Below are 23,269 nucleotides of genomic sequence, written 5' to 3' on the forward strand. Positions count from 1 at the left end.
TCTAGCTTGCTCATTGTGTTTTTGTGTACAAATATGTACAAATTGAACTGATTTCTCTATAGATTTTACTGATTTATTTCCCCTGCTTTTTTTTGTGTGCTACTAGATGCTCTTAAGCCATAGCCACATAATATTTTGTGATGTACTAAAAGTAAATATAATTATAATGAGCTGACAGAAACTATGAGCATATTTCCCCTACTTTTTAGCTGGCTTATTTCATGTATTTCTTCGGAGTTTTACCCCAGGCCCATTCTCGAAAATTGTCCCTGTGTACTGTTCTGAAGTTTATTAGAAATTCACATGTAAGTAAAGTCAGGAATGGGAAAATTATCATAGTCTGTCTAAACTTTTCTGCAGCAGGGGAGAAGTTTACAAAAATAGCTGTGACAGTAACTGGAAATAGTTTTATTTTCTTTTGTGAAATTTACAGTATCTTGAAGCATTCAGTAATTTGGAGGAGTCTAGTCTCTATTGCCACCAATACTTGTAATGAATAATAAAATTGGACTCTTTTATGAGGAGAGTGTTCCTCAGACCCTTTGTTGCTGCTTTGGGTAAGTTGAAGTGTGGCTTGGGGTCACTGAGCACTAAATCCAGACTCTCCCAGCAGATGTGCAGATCAACTGGGTCTGCACAAAGCCACCCTTCCCTCTGCAGGCTGCTGTGAAAGAGGGCACCAGGGAAGGTCTTTAAGCACAAGATATTTAGGACAAAAGCAGTCTCTCACCTTGACAGAATGGGTTTAAAACCAGAGAAACTCGAGCTGAAAGTGTTCTTGGACACTTCTGAAGCTTTGAAGGCAAGTGCTCTGTTCCCTGGCTGAAGGTCAGATCAGCCTCCCACGAGGCTGGGGTGGGGAAGGCAGGAGACAGAGCAGATTTGTCACTCCCTCCTGCTCTGGATGTGACTGTCCCTGCCTGCCCTTGGCACCACTGCCTGGTGTCTCCCTGGCACCATCAATCTGCTCTGCAGGCTGGGATGCCATGGAGGAAAACAAATAGCACTGCTCTCCCAGCCAAGGACTAACAGATGGGGCCAGTTCTGCTGTCCTCTCCTGAAATCCAGCTAGAAAATGGATAACCAGCTTTTCCAACTGAAGCTGAAATAAGGGAGGCCCAGATCTACAAAAGGAATTCTGTGTACCACTCCATAGCACTTGCCTTAAGGTTGATAGATTTCTCTTAATCATTGTTTTTTTCCTTCCTGTACCCCTGCCCCAGATTGTATTTCCATATGTGTGTTTTAATTCTTAGCAGTCTGGACGTCCTGATGACCCAGCTATTGCTATTTCTTTTAAGAAAATGCGGTTTTATTTATACCCTTTGATTTTATTGAGCAAAAGCCCACATTCTGTGGTGCTCTCATAATTAAACAAAATTCTGTGTAGAAGCCAGTATTGTAAATTTTGTTTTCCTTAAGAAAAGAAAAAAAATAGCATCTGATTTAAGAGCGGTAAAAAATTTTGTAAGTTTTATTTATTTGTAAAGCGATAGCTGCTGTGATTGAAATTAAACATGGTATCATGCTGCTTCTGATTAATTCTAGCACAGAGGAGCCAAAAAATAACTTGATTTTTCTGTAAATAGGCTAAATTAGCATCTGGTAAATAATGATAGTTGGAGGAATTGAAAAGAAAGGCAAAAGTTTTATTTTCTGCTCAATGAAATTACTTAGTCATTTTTAAAAAAAAATAATGCTTGAAGTTAAGGTTATGATTCACTGTTTTGCAGAATTGAGATGAATAATAGTTAATGCTAATTTAGCTTAGAAGCATTTTACTGTGGGGAAAGGAAATGTTATTATTCCTGCACTCCAGATGGCTAAACTGAGTTTCAGTGATGTATATATTTTACATTACTATAAAAAATGGATCTTAGGTCTGCTGGTTTTGAGTGTCTTTTGAGGAGTATCAGCCTCTATATTCTGGTATTTAAAAGTATCATAAGAACTAAATGTAAGGAAGAGCATTGCATTTCAGAAAGAAATGACAGCCCAAGGTGGTGAAGCGTGATAGACAATGGGTGCCTATTGAGACAGCAAAGCATGACAGGCAATTCCTGGCTGTTCCAGGCAGCTCAGGAGGAGGGGTCTGTGTGTGTGGGGAAAATGGAGAGATTTCTTCACCAAGTGCTGGAATGATAACATGAGCTGCACTATACTCACTCCCCAAAGAACCCTACGTGTTCACATCACATTTGGAGCAATGTTTTCACAGGGTTTTCCCTCATAGTAGGCAAAATCATTTGTTCTGGCTAGCATCTCAACACCTTTACTGTGAATAGTTAACACTCTGCAGTTATTTTATTGAAGAACACCAGTATATACTTTTTGAGTTCTGGTGTTCTGTTAAAACTTAAGGTGAGGTGTTGCAGACACATTTTATGAAAAATCCTTTCCTTAGGATTTTTTTCTCCTGAGAAGCCTCAGAGGAAAAGAAAACAATGATTATCTGCTGCTGTGGAATGCAACAGGTGCATCTTTGATTTGTCTCATGTGGTTGTTTCTAATTAATGACCAATCACAGTCCAGCTGTCTCAGACTCTCGGTCAGTCACAAGATTTTGTTATCATTCCATTCCACTTCTTTCCTTTCAAACCTTCTGATGAAATGCTTTCTGCTATTCTTTTAGTATAGTTTTAGTATATCATTTTCTTTTAATATAATATATATCATAAAATAATAAATCAGCTTTCAGAAACATGGAGTCAGATTATCGTCTCCTCTCTCGTCCTGGGACCCCTGCAAACACCACCACAGTGAGGGTCAGCAGAAGTTTGGGGATCTGTGTGTCAGAATTCTTTGCCCACTCTCCTGCTCTGCCTTGTTCCCAGCTTGTTTGATTTTCCCAGGTAGCTGTGCAAGGAGAGGGCTGCAGCCTTGGGTGGTAACAAATCAGTTAAAATCTTCCTCTGGTCTCTCAGGATGCAGGACTTGCTCTCCAAGCACAGCCTTGTTTATCCAGTTTTATTTCAGGACCCCAAGTTACTGTCTGGTGGGGCAAGGTGTTGTTCTTCAGGCTGTTTTCTGGGGAATTCTGCTTCTTGTGGAAGTGCAGCTGTTACTGCATCATTTTCCTTCTGTGAGCTGAGCAGAGGGGAAGTAGAAATCAGCACTGCTCACTTCTGAGCTGGTTCTGCTGAGCGGAGCAAAGCCCCTGGCTTTCAGTGAATTCTTTCTGCCAGAATATCAGGTGTGACACCCTTGGCCCACACTCAGTGTTAAGTCACTTTTTACTATTGTTTTAGCTGAGTTATATCCTTTATAAGTAGAAAGCAGCAATTTTTTCAGAGTAGGAGTGAAGCTGGACAACTTGAGGAACCATTCAGTGCTATTCCTATTCTGAGAATAAATGCCAATTATCAGGTTCTGGGACCATCAGTCCAGTGTCTTTTATTAGTAGAATGGTCAACTTAAAAAAATAAGAAGAGTTAAAGTGTAACCTAATGTGGCAGAAGGTGAAAAAATAATAAAATATTTTACATTAATGCTCCAATCTGAAGGGAAGAGGAAAAGCTTTACTCTGTTTTCTGTACAACCTGATGAAGTTCACAGAACAAGGACCACAGAACAAGGAGCACCAACCATGTGTTATTTCTGTTCTCTGGTTTTCTTTTCAGATCCCAACCCCCTAGTAAAGCTTTCAAAATTACTCTGCTTGAACAGTAATCTGCTTTTTCCCACCTTTGGTTTACTCATCTATCTTCCAATGCCAATACTCCACACTCCTCCTTTCAGTGCTGTCAGGTGTAGGAGCAGTTGTGCTTTGTGTTTGTGCTACTGTTAGTGATGATAACGTGTTTTCTCATTTAAGAATCTGCAGGAATCTTCATTCTGATTCCAAGGAAAGCAATTTGTACGTTACTACAGGGAAAAAAAAATTAGGACTTGAAAAAGAAAGATAAAATATAATGAGATGTGAGTGTTAGCAGTACCTGTTTGAGTGTGATGTCGACAACTCTGTCAACATTCCCAAATTGCTTTTAAAAATTTTAATAGTTTTTTTGTGGAAAAGAAGTGAGTTATTTTGATCTTGACAATACAATTGTGATTTCCTCCAAACCTGATACAGATTAAGCTGAAGAGACATTGCAAAGGTGCTTTAAATCACTTCTGTTTCCCTGATGCAGATTAATAAAACTAGGTTTATTTTTCTTGATCGCTAGTGTTTGTAGAACTTTATTCAGTTTCTTGATAGCTTTTTATTATTTGATTTCTCTGTGGAATTAGTGTAAAAATTACATGTTTCCTTGTTGATGTATATGAATGGAAACACAGCTGGGTATGTTTTATTTTAGTGCTTTGAAGATTGCTCTTTAAGTGCTTGTGTTCTGGTGCCACAGCAAAGTTATGCAGTGAATTGTGCTGCTGAAAAATTCAATAGCTTCAATCTACAGCATTTGTGTGCCTCTGCCTGAGCCTTTCTGCCAGTAGGTCGCATGTGCAAAGATAGTCAGAGTCCTCCTCCTTCTTCTCTTTCCTCATCCTCTCCCCAGGTTCCATAAATTCTGTCAGTTGTCACCACAGCAGGTGTCTTATGGCAGATATAGTCCCCAAAAATGTGAATGAAGTAGCACATAATTTAATGATTGATTTACAAAGCGAGCGCTGAAGGGAAAAATGCTTCTCCCTCTGATACCAGCGGGCAACCACTAAATCATCAGCCCTCACAGAGGTGCAGTGCAGCCATCCACAAGGAGAATTTAAGGCAAGCTAAGGTAAGCAGCATGCTGTAGCTTGCAGCTGGGAGCTGGCAGAGGAGGGTGATGGAGCAGAGGCGGCTTCTGCACCTGAGCAATCCCAGGGTCTGGGGCAGGACCACATTCAGCCATCCCTGCCCTCCCCAGCACGCTGGCTCTGCATCTCTGCCACAGCCACTGTCCTTCACAGCGCTTGTGCCAAGAAAACTTCTCACTAATGGCAAATTCATATGATTCCTCTAGAAAAACAGGGTTTTCATGCTTTATTGCATAACTTTCTGCCACCTCAGTCTCCAGGGTGCCAGTGCACCTGGGCCGCTGAGAACTGTTCAGATTTTTGGCTGCAGCATTTGTCAGTGTTTCTGATGAACCCAACACGAGGACATGTAACAGGAGCCATTGCTAAAATCATGTTTTGCATCTGCTGCATTGATATTTACATTGGCTGAACATTTGCACTGCTTCCCAAGTTTATTTGATGGGGTTTGGTCACATTTCTGGAGTGGTAGGGCCCACGTGTCTCCCGTTTTTTGGGGAATAGGCAGCTTTGGCAGGGCTTCAGGCAGTGCAGAGAAACCCACACTGTGCCAGTGCCCTGCCAGGCAGGGGCTGAGCAGCAAGGGAGTAACCCTGAGTTACAAGTGCAGGGTTAACCCCTGGTTTCTTACTTCAGTCTTGTATCAATTGGACACAGCCCTGGTGACTCTGCTCTCCTCGTGTCCCACAGCTGGCAGTGCTTGTGCCTTCCTGGGCACAGCTGAGCTGCTGCTTGCCTTCTCATGGCAAAACTTCAGGCTGCTTTAGTGTACACCAATTTTCCATACAGTATTAAGGCTTGATTTCCATCTAACACATGGCTAGGACTGGTGCAGACCAGCTCCTCTGGTTTTCTTACAGCCCCTTTGCATTTTCCTATGGGGATTTAAGTTTCCCTTCCCCATCCTGCAGTGCAGCACCATTCTTGGCTCACACAGGATCATTAAGGTTAGAAAAGGTCTCTAAAATCCTTGAGTCCAACCCTAGCCCAGCACTGCCACGTTCCCACTAAAGCAAGTCCAAACAAACTTGGTTATGCCCCATTTTGGCAAGGAAGGAACTGGATGGCTTTCAGCCCAATTCTCACAATAGCACTGGGAATAATGGGAAGCTCCATTTAAAATTTTTTTTTTAAATCATGTATATATATTTTTAGGTTAAAATGAAGCATTTATTTGACCACTGAGTTTCATTTATTTTCAAGCATCTCTATGAGTGGAGAGAAAAAGCAGACTTTGATGAACATGGACTCATTAATAAGAGGGTGTTTTAGGAAACCCAGAAACAAACATCTAGCAGGTTGAAGCCACTTAGTGCCATCCAATTCTTCTAGCAAGCAGAGGCAAAAGAGCAAATTCCCCATCCAGCAGTTTTCCACAGCTATGGGTCCTCTAAATATGCCTGATAGACAGGTACAAGCTGAAGGTGTTGTGTGTGTGCAGGGCTGCTCCCAGAGCATGAAGCTGGTGCTGGAAGTGCCACAGGGCACGTCCTTTCCTGCAGCTCAGGACAGTGAAATCACTGGAAACCATGGAATGTGTGACCATGGAAAACTTCAGATATTGAAGGATAGTTTCTTTTGGTATCTCCTGTAATGAAACCTTAATATCCTTTCCATTGAATTTACATGACAGATCTAGCAAATAGCCTAGAAAAGCTGCCATTAATAAAGGAATCCCATAAGGACTGGGTGCAGATACAGGAAAATGTGTGTTATGGCACCATTCAGCAAAATTTATTCTTGCAATTATGGCCCTCAATACTGGCACACCTATTCTTAAAAGTCAAGCCTGCATTTGTAGACTTCAGAGGTTTGTTTCCGGCATTCTCATATTGCAAAGGTTGCTAAGTTGCTAAGATACAGGCAGAAAGGTAAGTTTATTTAATACATTTTGTTGAATGAATTTTATAAAATATGACTGTGATCTGTGGTTCACTAGGTTATATCTGAGGCTATGCTCAAGTGGAATTGTCATGAAAAATAGTATGGACTTGATTCATGATTGCATTATTCCTCTTCCACACTGATATAGCTACACTGAAAATAATTGACTTAAACCAATGGGGCATGAAAAAGATGCAGGGATGGATTTGGCTCTGTTTCTCGAAATGAAATATGTGTCATTTTCTGTTCGGCGTTTGCTGTACCTTAAGAAAAATCATAAGGCAAATTACATCAAATCACACTATTAAAGGAGGAAGCATTTTCTTGTTCTGTGCAGTAGAACAGACCTGAAACATTTATGTGTTCAGAATTTTCTCAAAAGCACACTCTTTATCCTTGCCCTGTATTTAAAAATTGATAACCAAGGGGAAAAGCTGTTGAGGTATAAAAACAGGGGATTTTTTTTCTTGTAATTGTGTCATCTTCTGCTAAAACATAATTGAACTCAAGGTTTGCATTTGCAAATGACCTTGACTGAAGTTTTGCAATTCAAAGAATTCATGCAATGACTTGTACGATCTGGAATTTCAGAATCCCTTCATGGGGCAAAACCTGTGTTTTGCTCCTAGTGAGGACCCTGTGTTTGAGAAAGAAGCTCTTTCTGCCTCTCATGGGATGATTTTTGACTCTGTTTGCAGAGAAATTCAGTAGAGGGAAGCAGTTCAGAGAGAGGCTGAATGATCTTGGGAGTCTTGTTCCCACCTGTGGCTCAAAGAACCAGCTTGTAAACTCTGTGGGGGTACCTGCCTTGCTTGTGGGGGTGTTCTGGAGCCAGTAGCCCTTCACTGGCCACAGCTCTGGGAGTAATCTTCACTCCACTGCTTTCTGCATATGGAGACTGCTTTACGTCACGGGGATGACATTGCTGGGTTTATGGATGCTGCATCTTCCAAGCACTGAAATGGTCCCTACAAGGGCAGAGATGGAGCACGTGTGCCTGGGCACAGAATTCCCTGGCTCACACCACTGTGCTGCCTTGGAAAGAATAAATTATGTATTTCTGCCTGTCAGTCCCCTTTGCTCCCTCCTGTCTTCTTTCTCCCTGAAGGGAGGCTGCAGGCTTAGATTTTCTCCTTGATTCAAGTTTTTAAACTTTATTGGAAATTTCTGAATGCAAGAGGAGGGAAAAGAATGAGAGAATGATTACATGCCTTTAAGGGCCTGAAGGTGAAAATCCTCAGTCTTAATTTCTCACCTTTAAGCCACTATTCATTTTCTTCTTGAGTTAATGTTTTCCCAGAAGCATTAGTGACAAAAGCAGCTGCATGTGTGGATGTCCCCTTGTGTGCCTTGGGTCCCATCCCAGGGGTGCTCACCCAGATGTGGATCACATGCTGCCTCGGGAGAGGGACTGTTCCCTGCACATCTGAACTACAATCACAAGTTGATTGGAATATATGTTGTTCTTTCCAGCCAGTTCTTTACAGTTTATTCTTTAGGGATCTTTATAAAGGCACAAATCATTGCCTTATGATTGCTATTCAGAGTGAGCTGCCTGGCTGTATCTGACAGTGCCCTTCCCCAGATTCCCCTCTTCTGTCTCCAGCTCCCTCACCAAGCTCTATGTTCCTGTGAATGTACTCAGCTAGGACAACAGAAGGGGAAGAAAATTACAAAAATAATGTATCTCTTTAAGAATACTGATCCCCAGGTAGGACAGTTCCTTGTACAAACAACATGGGTGCTGTTAAAACCCACGGGCAGGAGAAGGAGGCACTGGTTATCTGCTCTGTCACTGCTCCTGCCAGGGCTCTCTCTACAGACACAGGAGAAGAAAAGGACACAAGGACCACAACCACCTCCAGAGTTCTTGCTTCCTTCTTTCAGAGTTCTTGCTTCTTTCTTTCAGAGTTCTTGCTGCTTTCTGCAGCCCATTGAGAACAAGAGGGCTTTGGCTGTCAGGCTCTGCTTCCTCTGCCTGAGGCTCTGGCTCTGGTATTTGTCCCAGTAGTTTTTCAGCTTGTACCTGTCCATCAAGCATATTTAGAGGGCCCATGGCTGTGGAAAACTGCTGGATGGGGACTTGGCTCTTTTGCTTCTGCTTGCTAGAAGAAGAATTGGATGGCATTAAGTGGCTTCAACCTGCTAGATGTTTGTTTCTGGGTTTCCTAATACACCCTCTTATTAATGAGTCCATGTTCTTCAAAGTCTGCTTTTTTTCTCCACTCATATAGATGCTTGAAAATAAATGAAACTCAGTGGTCAAATAAATGCTTCATTTTAACCTAAAAAATATATATACATGATTTTAAAATTAATTTTAGATGGAGTTTTCCATTATTCTCAGTGCTATTGTGAGAATTGGGCTGAAAGCCATCCAGTTCCTTCCTTGCCAAAATGGGGCATAACCAAGTTTGTTTAGCAGGTTTTTCATGAGAGTCAGTCCTTACAAAGCTCCTATCCTGTCACCTGTTTTTAAATGCTTCAAATGTAGGAAGCCTGCTGCAGGTGGTATCAGTAGTTTTACTGATCTGAGGCCTTGGGCAAATTCATCTGAATTGCTTTGAAACTGCATATTCAAAATTCAATAAAATAAGAGGGTCTGATGGTGCAGCTGCAGCATATCCCCTCCAGCTGGGTTAGCTGAGATGTTTCAAGGCCCTGGACTAGCAAAGCCTGGGTGTGATGTACAGATTATACAGATAGCTGCCAGGGAAGAGGTTTTGGCAGGCTGGGTACAGCAATGCCCCCTGCCAGAAGACTTGGGAGTGAGTAACAGTGGATTTCATGCTACGTGGCATCTTTTGCTGGCTTTCCTGGACAGAGATTTGTTGGTGCAATAGTGGCAGCAGGCCAGGGGGAGGGGACTGCCTCAAGGGTAAAGGGATGGAATGTAGGAAAAAGAATAAACCCAAAAAGCTCCAGTTGTTTTGAAAGTGACTGGCTATACTGAATGCCTTGGTCTGGCTCCAAAATGAGCTGTTCTGTGGGCGGGTTTTGTTAAATTGCATTCAGAAATCATATTTGCCCTTGGGCAGATACCCTTGCTTTTATGCACAGTAGGCAAGTCACATGCACTAAAATGGAATTCACATGGTGCTTTAGTCAAAAAGCTAATGTCAGTGATCATACCTTTTATGCATATCCAGTCCCTTGGTTCTTTATGCCCATTTAAATATGCAGAAGTGCTTTTTATTATTACACTGCCTCTAGAGTATGGAGATAGAGATATATAGGCCATGTAATTTATTGCAGTGTAGACTCTTCTCTGCATATGTATTCATCACATAAATTAAAATCATGGGCATAAAACATTTTGGTCGGTGGGTTCTGATTTTCTCCGATTTCTGCTGTTAGACAGTGGAAGTAATTCCTTTATGTGCCGTGCATCCACGCTTTCCAAATGACTCCTTCAGCAGCAGTACAGGGCTTATCTTTGTAGCATTGTAATGCTGGTATCCTTGTGAGCATCACAGTGCTGGCACAACCAGCACAGGGCCCAGAGGTGAGACAATCAGAGGATACACGCAGGGACCTTATTGGAGCACCAGCTCGTTGGACTGCACAGTATGTCCCTCATTATTGAAAGGGCTACCATGAAATTTAATTTAGGATTTTACTGACACATTTTGAATTGGAAATCTCTGTAATAACTTTCCCTTTGCTCAGCCTTTTAACTGTGAAATTCAGTTGGGGAGTTTTGAAGCAGCAGGTAGTGTCTCAGCACTCTAGAGGGATTTCGCCAGGATTCAGCTAAAGTGCTTGCAAGTGTCATTTCCATATTTAACTAATTTCAGTTTTTAATTAGCTCCATGTGAAAAATGAGAGTTCACGCTGAGCTAAGCTGTCAGCACAGAGGCTTGTTTCCTTTCTAGCCTCTCAGGACAATTACTGCAGCATCCCCTGGTTTTTTCAATGAGAGTGCTTAGCCACTGCACGCTCCGGCCCTCCCTTGTTCCCTGCCAGGAGCCGGGGAGTGTGTTGTGTCTAGCTTGCTAAAATGGAGAAGATAACTTCTGACAATCTTTCAAATGTGAAATTGGCTCAGCAAAGGTTCAAAGAACTTGAGAGGTCTGGCTCTGAACCATCCAGCAGCACGGAGTGCTCAGAGCTCCCTGGCACTGTGCAGTCGGTGCCATTGTTGGAGCAGTGTCTGATCCTTCCAGCTCCAGCCCTGGGCACCGCTGCCTTCCAGCCAGCACAGGGGGACAGCAGCTTTTCCTGCTCCTCCCTGGGCTTTCTGCAGCCCCCTGTGAGCAGTGCAGTGTCCCAGAGGCTGGGGGGCCTCCAGGAGAAAAGAGTTGCCTTTGTGTAGGCATGGAAATTTGGTAATTCTGCATCTCTGCTCAAAACTTCCCTGCGAGGACCTGAATGCAAATATAAAAATAGTTCTTGAGAGCTAAGTGAGAGGTGCAGTTCATGTAGACTCTGCAAAGCCATGGGATGTGAACAGATTTCTTAAATAATTTTATTAACTGACAGCAATCCTGAGTTCCATTTTCATGCCAGTCACATAATGCTATTTTTTAAAGAATGCAGTCATTAAATTTTTTTAATTACATTTAAATGGGAAAATTGGTGTAGATGTTACCTCAGGGCTGGTTTTGAGTCGTTTCTGTTTTTTTAAAACTGTCCTATAAGGTGAGATTTTTAAAGATTTATGAATATGAAATATTATATGATAGTATTTTCATTTTTGTTTATATCCTAGCAAAATCGAGGTTGTGTGTATTTTATTCTTCACTAATTAGCACGGACAGCCACTTCTAGTAGGCAGAAGCAGATTTTTTCTACTAGACCACAAAAACAAATGCATCTTTTTCAAATCAGGATGGATGAGGAAAAAAAGATTCAGCTGTGGTACTTTTTGTGCTCCTAATGTTCGTAGTTCTGTGAAAGAAGGTAAATACATTGCAGAAACTTGTCAGGTACAGTGACACTGAGGAGTTCCTAGTAATTTTTCTTTTAAGATGCTGAGGAGCTGCTTTGATACTTGCTTTCAAGCTGAAGCAAATTCTTAAAAAGGAAAAAAAAAAAAGGTAAATAAATTTCATAGTGAAAAGTGAAGCTGAAATACTAGATAGATTTTCAATGTAGTTCAAGTTTTGGGGTTTCTTTAAAATATAGTATTTACTGCTTCATCCATCAAAGAAAAAAATAAAGATATATAATCCTAGTTTGATTGCCAGCCAACTGGGTGTAACAGACATGAAGGAGAACTTGAGTATTAGCAATGAAGTACCTGTGTGTAATGCTAGCTACCACATATATATATTATTTTTTGCCCCTTGTAGTTGTGAGTGATCTTCTCTTTGAAGGATAATTCCTGGTTATTTTATTGGTATTACAAAGTAAAGCTGTTACATATATTATGATTGTATTAATCATTTAACATAACTCAGTTATGCCTTACAAATTGCATGTAATTGAAGGCAAAGGTTTCTGAGGGTGTGTAATCTAGCTTGTGTTTTATTCCATGATGCTTTAATTAGTTGTATACAGTGATGCATGTGCTAATGCATTACAGCTCATCTCCAATTCACCCTGCAGGTCAAACCATTGAGTTTTTGATGGCTTGCCTTGCTGTTGCCTGTAGTAAACACTGGTTTTTTTCACTGTTATGATACCTGCAGTCTCAAATACTTCAAACAGAGCAGTTCTGAGGTGGAGCTGTCCCCCCCTGAAGTCAGTGACAGTTTTGACCTTGGTTCCAATGGGCCTGGATTTCAACCAGCCCTAAATGGGCTGATGAGGAGCATCCTGCACTGCTGACCTCAGACAGGGCAGAGGCTCCTGCAGCATTTCCTATGCAAGACAGAAAGCTTCATTAAAGTGATCAGGTATCAGATGCTCCCTACATTACACTGGCATCATTTTTCTGTTGTGGACAGCAGCTCCGTCTGTAGCAGTGATTTCTGCAATCTCTGCAGTGGTTAGTTTTGATACGCCAAGATGATCTAATTGAGCCAGTCTTAAAACCCCATCTTCTAAATGGCAATTTGAGACATAAGAGATAAAGAAAATTAATACAAATATTAATATTTAATTGTATATTTGATGTTCCTTAGATTAATCAGGATGTAGGTGTCCAAATTAAATAAAAATGTTTTCCATTATTCATGGTGCACAGTGCTTGGAGTGGACTTAGACTCTGGTGGGCTGTCATGGTGTCTCCTGGGATTTCAGATGCACAGGCCAGCTCCTGTTCCTGTATTGGCTGATGAAATTGTGTAACAGATGTTTTGGTGATGCAACTCATAATCATATATGAGCACACACACACAGAGGAATTCCTTGTGAAATGCCTATTGCTGCAGTCTGAACATTTGCAGCTCTGGCACTTGAAAATAAGGCAGTGATCTGAAATTAAAATCCTGGCACCATGAAATCCTTCACTGATTTCTCGTGTGCTTCCATATTGGTGTGATCACACAGAAATCCTTCCTCACTTGGAGCTTGCATTCCCTTAGCAGCTCTGCAGTTCTAGAGGAGAAGGCACAGATGCAGGAGGGCCAGCTTTTAGTCTCTGAAAGCTATAAAATTTTGTTCTAAAACTTTTTTTTTTCCTTTTTCCTTTGAAGGTTACACGAGCAAACTTTAGAATAAGACAGGTAAAAGGCTGGAAACAGATACAGTAAACCCATTATGGGAAATGATTAACAGGAATCATGTAAGGACAATGGAAAAAAAATTCTCAAAAATGTAACTAAAGTCCAATTTGATAATTGCTTATTTCTTTCAAAATTGCCACTAAAAAAACAACCCACACAAAAGAATATGAGTTATAAGGCTGTAACTGATTGACTATGTAAGATACTTATCAAATTTGTACATTTTATTTTCATAGGTTTCTATTCTGGCTCCATAGGACATCTAAATCACAATACATTAATAATGGCAGCCTTTCAAGGCTTATAGAAAGTCTCAATCTGCTTAGATGCTAAATATAATCTGTACCTTCATGTCAGTATCGAGATATGATTTAGGCTAGGTTTATATATACACCTTTTGAAGCACATTGTGAAAGAAATATAAACAGCTTATAGTGTTGAAAATGAATTAGAGGCTTTGGGAGAAGAAATCATATTTGCTTTTCATCTTTGGATTTATTTCCTCTTTGTAATGAACTTTTAACTCCAATAATTACTTTGCATAGAGAGTAAAACCTTAAACGTTATCATTCATGCAGTGTTTTAAATTGTGATTTTATCAGGTGATCACATTAGGCCATTCTGTATCATTTCTATTAAGAGAAGAATATACTTTATGATTAGAAATTACACTTTTTTTGTACTGAGGACAGAAATTTGGCCACTCAGTAATGCAGTTTCATTCAGTGTATGCAAAGGAGTAATAAAGCTGAAAACTGTTTTCTTAGCAGCGTGGCTAACAGAGGTTGAGTCAAGGTCTGAATGCTTTGGAACAGTGAGATTATTAAAATCTTGTTCAACATGTTTGTAGAAATTAGGGCAGTTGCAGTTTCAGAAGACGAACGTAGTTGAATAAATGTTTGACGTGATATCCCTCAGGTTTATGATCAGTATTAAAAGTAAAGCAGTTATTTTAATTCTTGTAAGTTCAGGCCTCAGTGATTTTCAAGAGTATTTGTGCCTATATGCCTTGAAACACCAGTTTCAAGTCTCATCTAGGTTCTTCCTCCTCTTGGAAACAGAATAAAGACAAGCTGGGTACTTTGTTCATGATAATGGCGTCTTTTAGGTGTGAAATTAAAATTGGATTCAATTTGCTTTGTATTAACACTGAATGCTCACAAATGCTCAAAAATAGAGCAAAATTGAGTTAAGAGCATCCCTTTCTGCTCTTCTAAGCCTGTTTCAAAAGTGGCAGTGTTTTGGCAAGGCTGGTAAAGTGGATATTGTATAATGTCATCTGGGATCCTCCAGGCTGAAAGATGCTGTATTGGGTAAATAAAAATATATACACTTTTCTTATTAGTTACAGTCATCTAGTTCAGATGCAAGACCAAAAAGATTGCAGCCTTGACTCTTGAAATTGCCATAAGAAGTGAATTCACGTTACACAGTCTCAGGAACTGATTAATCGTGTGCCAGTTCTCTGCACTCTGTACAATCTAAAGCCTGTCATGAGAATAAATGAGCAGTGCACTGTATTCTGCTTCTCTTTTAAGGTCTTTGTCATGAGACTCCAGATTCTGAAGGCAGCACGCAATGCTGTTACCCTTCTCGTGACAAAAAGATTGCTCAAAGTGGCACAAAATCAAAACATTTCAGTAAAGAGGAGTGAGAGGAGCAAAGTGGAGGCCTGAGCCAGGGATCCTTCCTATCCCATCACGGTGGGGACTGGGGAACAAACGCCCAGCCAAGGTACAGCTCGTGTTCCTGGGCTGGAACTCTGCTTACCCAGCTTTACCCTGGGATTTGGGCACATCTTCCACTTCTCCCTGCCCCCAAAGGAGCTGCAAGTGTGTGTAAGCTTTTCAACTATTTTTGGAAGTAGAAAAACTGAAGATGGAAATAGAGGAATGAACTTTCAAAGCATTGCATGGCAGATAAGCACACAAATCACATTACTCCTAATGGGATTTGTGGGTATATCTTTCATGCTGTGCTTTGAAAATCCATTCCATTCAGTTTATTGACATGCACAGGGAAATAAATCAGTCAGCTTGGAGGGGGGTGATCAATTTGAAAAAAAATACCCAAACTTTTTTTGGGTCCCCCTATTTCTTCTGTGTGAATGCAGTGACAGTGAAGCATCTTATAGCCCTTCTTCCATCTCCTTTTAAATCTTAAATAACATTTATTCAAAAGAAAGCAATTAATTCCTAGCAGAAGTTTTCCTGCTGCTGACAACAATACACTCACTCATAGATCCTTTCTGGTAATTCTATAAAACATTTCTTGGCCTGGATGCTTTAGAGCAAACTTCTTGTTTTAAACAGTTTATTGTCTAAAAGAGTTTACATGCTGAGGGTGAAATTATGCTCAAGAATTTCTTTCTTCTGTTTAAGATAGTGTCAAGTCAGCTCTGCTTTCCCTCGTGTTTTCCAATGGTTCCTGCATTTCCCTGGTGAGCAGAGGGAGCGCAGCTGATACTGAGCTCATCCCCCTTCCACAACAAGGACTGTCCTAAGCTGAGGGTCTGCCTCCCTTCCCTTGGCTCCTGTCCCAGAAATTTGGCTGCTGGAATTCCCATTTCCCGTGTCTGTGTTTATAGGAATGCTCTGGGTGAGAGAAGCCCAGAGCTGGGTTCACCCTGCAGCAGTGAGGAGGCCAGAGGGAATGGCAGCCCGAGGTCCCTTACACTGATTTTTTATGAACAATCCTCACAGCTTTCCTCCTGAAGCCAGAAAATACGCTTTCTGTTTCAAAAGTTACAAAATGTTGCTGCTGTTGTTGTTGGTTTTTTAAGTATAAAACTATTGCAGATGTCAGGCACAATTAACAAGAGTATAAACCTGTGGCTGGGTAACATACAGAAGCTTGTACATGGGTAACAATATGAGCTTAATTCAATTGATAGAGAAGTGGAAAAAAAAACATGCAACAAGATATAAAAATACACAGCAGTGCCATTATAGTTAATGGAATTTTCCATTTTCAGCATTGTAAACTGCAAAAAGTGACTCTGAGAAGTGAGAGGCCTTGTTCAATGTTATGGGCAGGATAAATAACACAGCAAAATGGTTCTTTATTGTGCTCTCTAGGTGCAATACAGGCAAGCCTGTTGTTTTAATGAAAATAGTGGTATCTGTAAATTCTGTAATTGAAGTTGTGGATTTTGATAATGCTTTATATGGAGTTCCCAAATGAACTTTTAATTTAGATTTATTACAAAAACGTAGTGCATAGCAAATAGCATACTGATGATTAAGATGAATTGCTGAGAATGAATGACCTTGAAAGTAAGCCATCTATTTGTTGTTGAATTTCAATGGTCACAGTCAATAAGCAGGACTTTTTGCATATATTCCACAAAATAAGTAATAAATTTACATCAAATCATCTGTTTTTGAAATGCTACTTTAACCTTGCCTACAAACAATTGAGTGGTCACAAGTAGAAGAGGCAATATAATCAAGAATGCATCCAAATGTTTTATATGAGCTCTGTAGGATTATAAGTCATTAATATTAAAACACAGGTTCATAAATACCCTAAGTACTGGTAGTCCAAAGAATGATGCATTTTTTTAGCTGATCTTTGATCTCTGCTGTCAACCTTGTAAAAGTTAAATCCTTATCTGCTGTGGCCCTGAGATCTCCAACAAAATATTTTGAAAATGCATCTCTCATAATTATAACTGACTCTGCTGTGCTATTAATTAGAGTATTTCCCATTGTCCTGATGAACAGCTACACTGGGTTGTGACACCTGCACAAAAGTTGTGGCATATCAGCAATTGCCATTTATGTACTGCATTCTCTGCCTAAAATCGTGCTGCTTCTAGGAAATGCTTTATGGCATGAAAATCCCAGGGTTTACCTGTGCCAAGTCCTACTAAACACTCCCTAGATTGCCAGGCCTGGTGGATAGGTAGGCATTGATGATGCAGCATCAACTTGTATCAAACACTTCCAGAAACACTGGGACTGCTGGATACACTCCAGAGTGTTGTGTATGTGTAGCAGCAGCTGTGTTGGGTTAGATGTAAGTCAAGTTATCCATTCGTGCCCAGCACCCAAAAATGGTTGGCTTGTAAGAAGGACAAATCGTGTATGAACTTTGTCCTACTCATTCTCCAACCTCTGCTCATTCTAGGTCTTTTCTGAGAGGAGAGGTGGTAGCATAACAATATTCCTTGCTTTGTTTACTCTTCCCATAATGATTTGATGTTTGGCTTACTTGAGATTATGATCTAGCCCAAAATTTTCCTTGATATTTTATATCAGTCAGCTCAGAAGTAATTATTTTACATTTTCCTTATTTATTATTATTATTATTGTTTATCATATTTACATTTTCCTTGATCCTTTGATATTAGTCAGCTCAGAATTCATTATTTTACGTGTGGAGTTAAAATTACTCCTCTCCAGCATACTTTTATTTTATGTGTTTGAATTTCATCTGCCAGTTTCTGGCCCAGTTGCTCAGTTATTTTATGTCCTTGTGCAGTTCTCGGTCAGGTCTCTTCTTGAATAATGCATTCTCAGCAGCAGACTGTGCCCCCTTCCCTGCATGGCCTGTTTTCCATTTGGAATTCTATCATAGCTATGATAGGTTTGTAGTTTTTAAAGTAGTACTTTAGACATTCCTGTAGATAATATGACAAAAGTGGCAGATGTCCACCCAGCAAGCCATGTGGCTTTTGTTTTGTTTTAGAGAAAGGCGTGGGAATGTGATCAATTTTTGTGACATCTCTTGGATACCCTCAGGAGAACTCTGGCACTCTTGTCACAGTCACATGAGGTATTCAAGGAAGAATAGAAAGTTCTGACACTTCTGAATTTCAGGAGAGACGTCATTGTTCCTCTAGCAAGGAGAGGTGCTACTTGCTCACGTTGTTTATTTTAAGACTGCTCTTTTTAACCAGCTAGACTCATGTTCTTTGATAATGATATTTCAAGCACTTTAATATATGTTTAACAGGTGGATTGCAGGTTAGAGCTCCTGGAGACACTGTCCCTTTCTGCCAGTATCAGAATATGAAAGGGCCTGAATATAATTGTGAGTTTTCTTTGACACACCTTCCTCAGCCCTTGTAAAGGACTCCCATCCCATCCCAGCTTCATCCTGACAGGGCTTGTACTGCTCCTGCTGTAAACATGGCTGAAGGCTGGCCAACAAAACTATTGAGCAGAGGGTGGTGCCAGCCTCTTTAAATCATCTGTGATTTATTGAAATCCTTGTCTGGCATACGTGATGCCAAGTCCAGTTTTTGTGGGAGAGGACTTTTGCAGGCTGTCCCCAAAAGGAACATGTGCAGTGCTGTCCATCCAACAGAGCCTCCCTGTCCTCTGTTCAGTGCCTGTTCATTGTAAGGTACATTAGCAAGGTACATTAGCATGGATCTCAACTGAGATTTAGTTCAGCAAATTCTGTCATTTGTGTGTTTGGGAACTGTCTTTCAACCTCTTCAGACATGAGGAGCTGGGAAAGGCTTCTTACTTCTCTTGTCACAGCAACCGAGAGCCCGTGCTCCTCAGCAGAGCTCTGAAAGCTCTGGTCAGAAGCGAGTGGCGAGCTGGCAGCACTGTGCAAGTTTTCCCCATACAGTTCCCCCATTGCTCTTTCCTGACTTTCAGCCCCCTGCTATTCCTGTCTCGGGCATCTCTTGAGGAGAGCTTGTCAGCTGTGATGGATTGTGCATTCATTCTGTAATGGGGGCAAGTAATCACTGGGGAATAGGCCTAATGCACTCGTTTCACTTGTGACTTGGGTTGAACTTGAACCTCTTTCTCCAGAGGAATAATAAAACTTTAAATTACTATGTTTCTAATCTTTTAAGTAACTGTTATTTTGTGAATAATAATTGAGATCAGTAAGATCAATTTCTGGTATTCCTTAAGTTCTCCTGCAGGATCAAGAAGTAGTAGCTAATAAAGGACCATGAGTCTCATCTTAGTAAGATTTAATACAAGTAAGCATGCAATAATGTTTAATTGTTTTTCAATTTTTTGGGGGAATACATCTATTCTTTTCAGGTTGTTTGGGTACCCATCTATATGCACCCAGAAGTGCAAAATACTAGATATCCTTTGCTTCATACAAACATTGTAGTGAATTAAAACAATGTTCAAATCATAGGAAATAAAAAATAGATGTGCAAATAGGTCTTTGAATATAGATGCTATGAAATTACCATTATGCCAAGATTTATTAGGTACCTTTTGTTTCGTCATGTCTGTGATTCATTAGACCTGGCTTGGAAATTAATTTGATGTTGCCGAAAACTACATAATAAATAACAAGAGTTGCATCATCATTCACCTCATGAGTGGATGGAAAGGAAACTGAACATTTCTGCTCCTATAACACAATGGCCTTCAAACAGAAAATGGGCTTTTAGAGTATGTTTGTTCTTGTTGTTTGTGATATAATGGAATGATCTCTTGTTCATATGAAAAGAGGTTGTCCTGCTCCAGACAGACACTGGATATATCCTGACAAAGCCATGACTGATGGGTTCATTGTGGATGATGATAATTCAGGGGTTAATAAGCATGATAGTTGGAAATTAAAGTATGGAAACATCCTTAATTCTCTTCAATTGTATAATCTTCCCATCTTTTTGAGTTGCTCAGGGAATACTGAATTTTCCAACAAGGAAGCAGTGTGTATTTTACAGACCCTAACTGGGAGGATGCAGTAGGAATGGGGGAGATGATGGATCATTAGTCTGCATATTTCTCCCTTTAAGAAATCAAGGAAAGGGATAAATGAAAATCCTCATTGTGCTCTGCCTATTGGCAGACAGTGAGCTGCACTACAGGGAGATCTCCAGCTCCCAGAGACACCAGAGCTCTCTCCTTTGAGAAGTACAAGGTCAAGAGTGACAAGAGCATAAAGACAGAGAGCTTCCTGAGCTTGGGAACCATTGTCCTTCAGACAAAACTGACTGCAGTGGGTTCATGGCCAAAATGAGAGAAGACAAAAGAAAGAGGAATGTGAGGACACCACTGAGTTTAGAGAATCTCAAGATAATTTGCATGTTAGTTTTATCAATTTCCTGTGGATCTGTGTACCTTTTGGGACTTCTTAAAATAATATGTGATTCACTCTAGCAACCTGTATCTTATGTAAGTCTTAGACTGATCCTTGGCAGTTCTGCCACCTGGAGTGATGAGCCAGGTCTCTGCTTTTGTTCTTGCTGGGCATGCAGGTTTAGCTTCCAGGTGCTTTTGCTCTCTGTATGTGTATGGTGCTAGAGTGGGAGTGAGAGGATGATTATTATTTTTTACTTAAACCTCAAAGGTTTTTCTTCAAAATTTATTGTTCCTGAATTCTCAAGTCTTAAAGAATATAAATACACTATTCTGAATTACTAGATATTAGTGTTAAATGAACCCTATAAATTCTGACAAGCTTAGTGTTTGAAAATCAAGCATAATAGAGAAGAACTTTGAAAATATGCTTAAATGTTGAGGGAGAGGAAAGCAAACACCCAAAATTAATACCTGTAAGTGCTCTGCAAAATATAATTTGTGGATACACAAATTGCTATTGGGAAAAAAAAAAACAACAAAGTCAGTTTCAAACTAGAAAAGAAAAGCAGAAAAACCAGCAAACAGGCACAAATTGACTAGCCCAAATTTCTCCTCTGAGACACATGCACTCAACTTCTGCGTGGATCCCCACATTTCTAATTAAACGGGCTTCTACTTATTCCTTTGCTGGAGGCATTTTGTTTGATTAACAGAAGGAAAGGTTAATCATATAAATTTGCCATCTCACAGCGTTGTGAAGCAGCAGAGAGAAGGTTTCCCCTTGTTCCCCCTGCTCAGCTCTGCTCAGTGCAATGCAGACACAGAGCTTTCCCCTCAGGCCCCTGACACACTTTTCTCCACTCATTCCTGGTGGAAGGGGAGCGTTCCTCGTGTTTGTGACTGCAGCTGTCTTAGAGAAAGTTTGCAGATCACCTCATGGGTGTGGGAGCTGTGCAGGAGATTCTCAGCCTCCACCAGGGATGGAGCAGACCTGCAAATCCCTGCCCTGTTAGGAAGGAGCTCTAATTGCTCCTACCTAACGTGCATCCATGATTAAAACACAGTTATTAATGAAACCATGGTGTGCTTGGAAGCAGATGGATCACAGGTATTTTTTAATACCATGTTAATAAGATCTTTTATAATTCCCTGTCTGAATTTACCTGGTAATTATAAAGTAGCAACTATAATTTTCTTGGACAGACTATTAGTTGTGATTTTTTTATCTCTCTGTTGTAAGGGCTGGTTCACACTTGAAGCAGCAGGCTTTCATCTCTGCAAGTGACCTACATTTATGGTTATGCTCACAATAAAATAAAAAAAAAAAGGCAACTTTGAATAGACACACTGAGAGTATAAAACACAAAAGTCTGATTCTCCTCTGTGACTTGTTTGCATTGTGGGGCTTTGAAATTCACTTAATCTTTATGCACTCTTGGCTTTCGGGGCTGGTGCAGCAGAATCTGGTGCCTGTGCAGGGAGTGGGAATTGCTGAGAGCACAAACACATCCTGAGCTGTTCTCTGCTGTCCCAGCCCCAGCACAGCTGCCTCTGCTCAGTGGGGCAGTGGGGATAAGCTGCACTTGGGCAGGGTTTGAGGCTTGTGAATAATTTTTCAGTTTCATTTGCCATCCTTAAGGAAAAAAAAAATTTGGTTGCCTGAGATTATACTGAAAAAGCCTTTTGAAATGTTTGTTTTTGGTAAGACAAGTTGTGAGTGAATAAATCATTTGATCCCACATAAATTTCTTGTATCTTTTCCAAGGATTCTTAACCATTCTGTAGAGATAAATTTGAGTAGTTTCTTTGCAAAACATCCTTTTCAGGTTCATGTCTGGTATTTAACATACCACGGGTTTTAAGGTATTTTTGTTTGTTTTTGTGAGCTATTTTGACATAATAGAAACAAAACTTGCAAATTCAGCATGAATATGAAATCTGGCAGCTGCCCTCTTCACAGAAAAGGTCTCCTGATTTTAGTTACTATTCTTAGATACCTGCTTAGACATTAGCCATAGGATGTCCAGGGGAAGATGGTGTTAGGAAAGATGTCTTGCTCCCCTGCTGCTTTTGTCAAAAATACAGAGGTTAAACTCTGCATAGATTGCGTGCTGAGAGATTTCCAGGGCTTGGGATAGATGGATTCTGAGGGTGGTGGGGGATGCTTTTTGTTTTCTTGGGGCTTCAGAATGCACATGTGAATCACTCACATCTAAATGGACTCTGAGGTTATCTGGGTGGTGGCTCCAGCACTGTAAATGGCAGTTTCTGTGACAAGTGTTTTGTCTCTCCTATTGCTAAGATTTAGTCTTTGAACAGAGTGTGTGGCCACTGCTGGGCCATTTGTAACCACTATAATCACTTTGAATTGGATGCAAAATATCTGATAATCTCGTGTGGATCTGACACTGCAGAAGAGAACAATTCTAAGGGTGCCCATAATATTTTTTTTTCCTGCCTCCAAACTGACAGTGAATCCTCTCAAACACCTTTTGACATAACTGGAAACACTGTTCTCTGTGGTATATAGGTTTACATACATCCTGTGTAGGCAGAAAGATGCAAAGAAAAGGAAAGCAGCAGCTTGGTGGGCTTTATCCCTCACCACTGCTCTACTGTAGTGAGAGTGCCATGGGGATAATGTGATGAGAGTATGCAGGTAGCTGTGTTTATACAAGGTGAAGATGCACATAAATCCACTGGCTGAATGATTCAGACCTGTCAAGTCTCATGCATTATGCACAGGACTTATTCAATTAGCCCTGCCACAGTGCCTATAACTCAGGCACTTGTGCGGGGCGTGCTTGGCCTCGCTCCCGCTGCTCAGCTCGAGTTGCAGGTGCAGCTGCACAGCCTCTGACACGGACACACGGACCTGTCCCTGGCACAGGGATGGCTGCAGAGCCCGTGGCTGTGAGCAGGCAAGCCTTCCCTGCCCGGGGCTGTGCAGGGCTTGGGGCAGCGGGGGCAAAAATCTGCGAGGTGAAAGGATTGGCACAGCCCTGCCTTGGTCAGGGAAGC

The 23,269-nt window shown here is 40.8% G+C and overlaps 1 protein-coding gene across 17 annotated transcripts in view; it reads left to right on the forward strand.

The window, feature by feature from the left end:
* TENM2 (teneurin transmembrane protein 2) overlaps positions 1-23,269 on the forward strand; it is an 884,487-nt gene that overhangs the window by 732,745 nt on the left and 128,473 nt on the right. The window lies entirely within an intron of this gene.

Source organism: Agelaius phoeniceus, chromosome 15, assembly GCF_051311805.1.
Source record: "Agelaius phoeniceus isolate bAgePho1 chromosome 15, bAgePho1.hap1, whole genome shotgun sequence".
NCBI lineage: Eukaryota > Metazoa > Chordata > Aves > Passeriformes > Icteridae > Agelaius > Agelaius phoeniceus.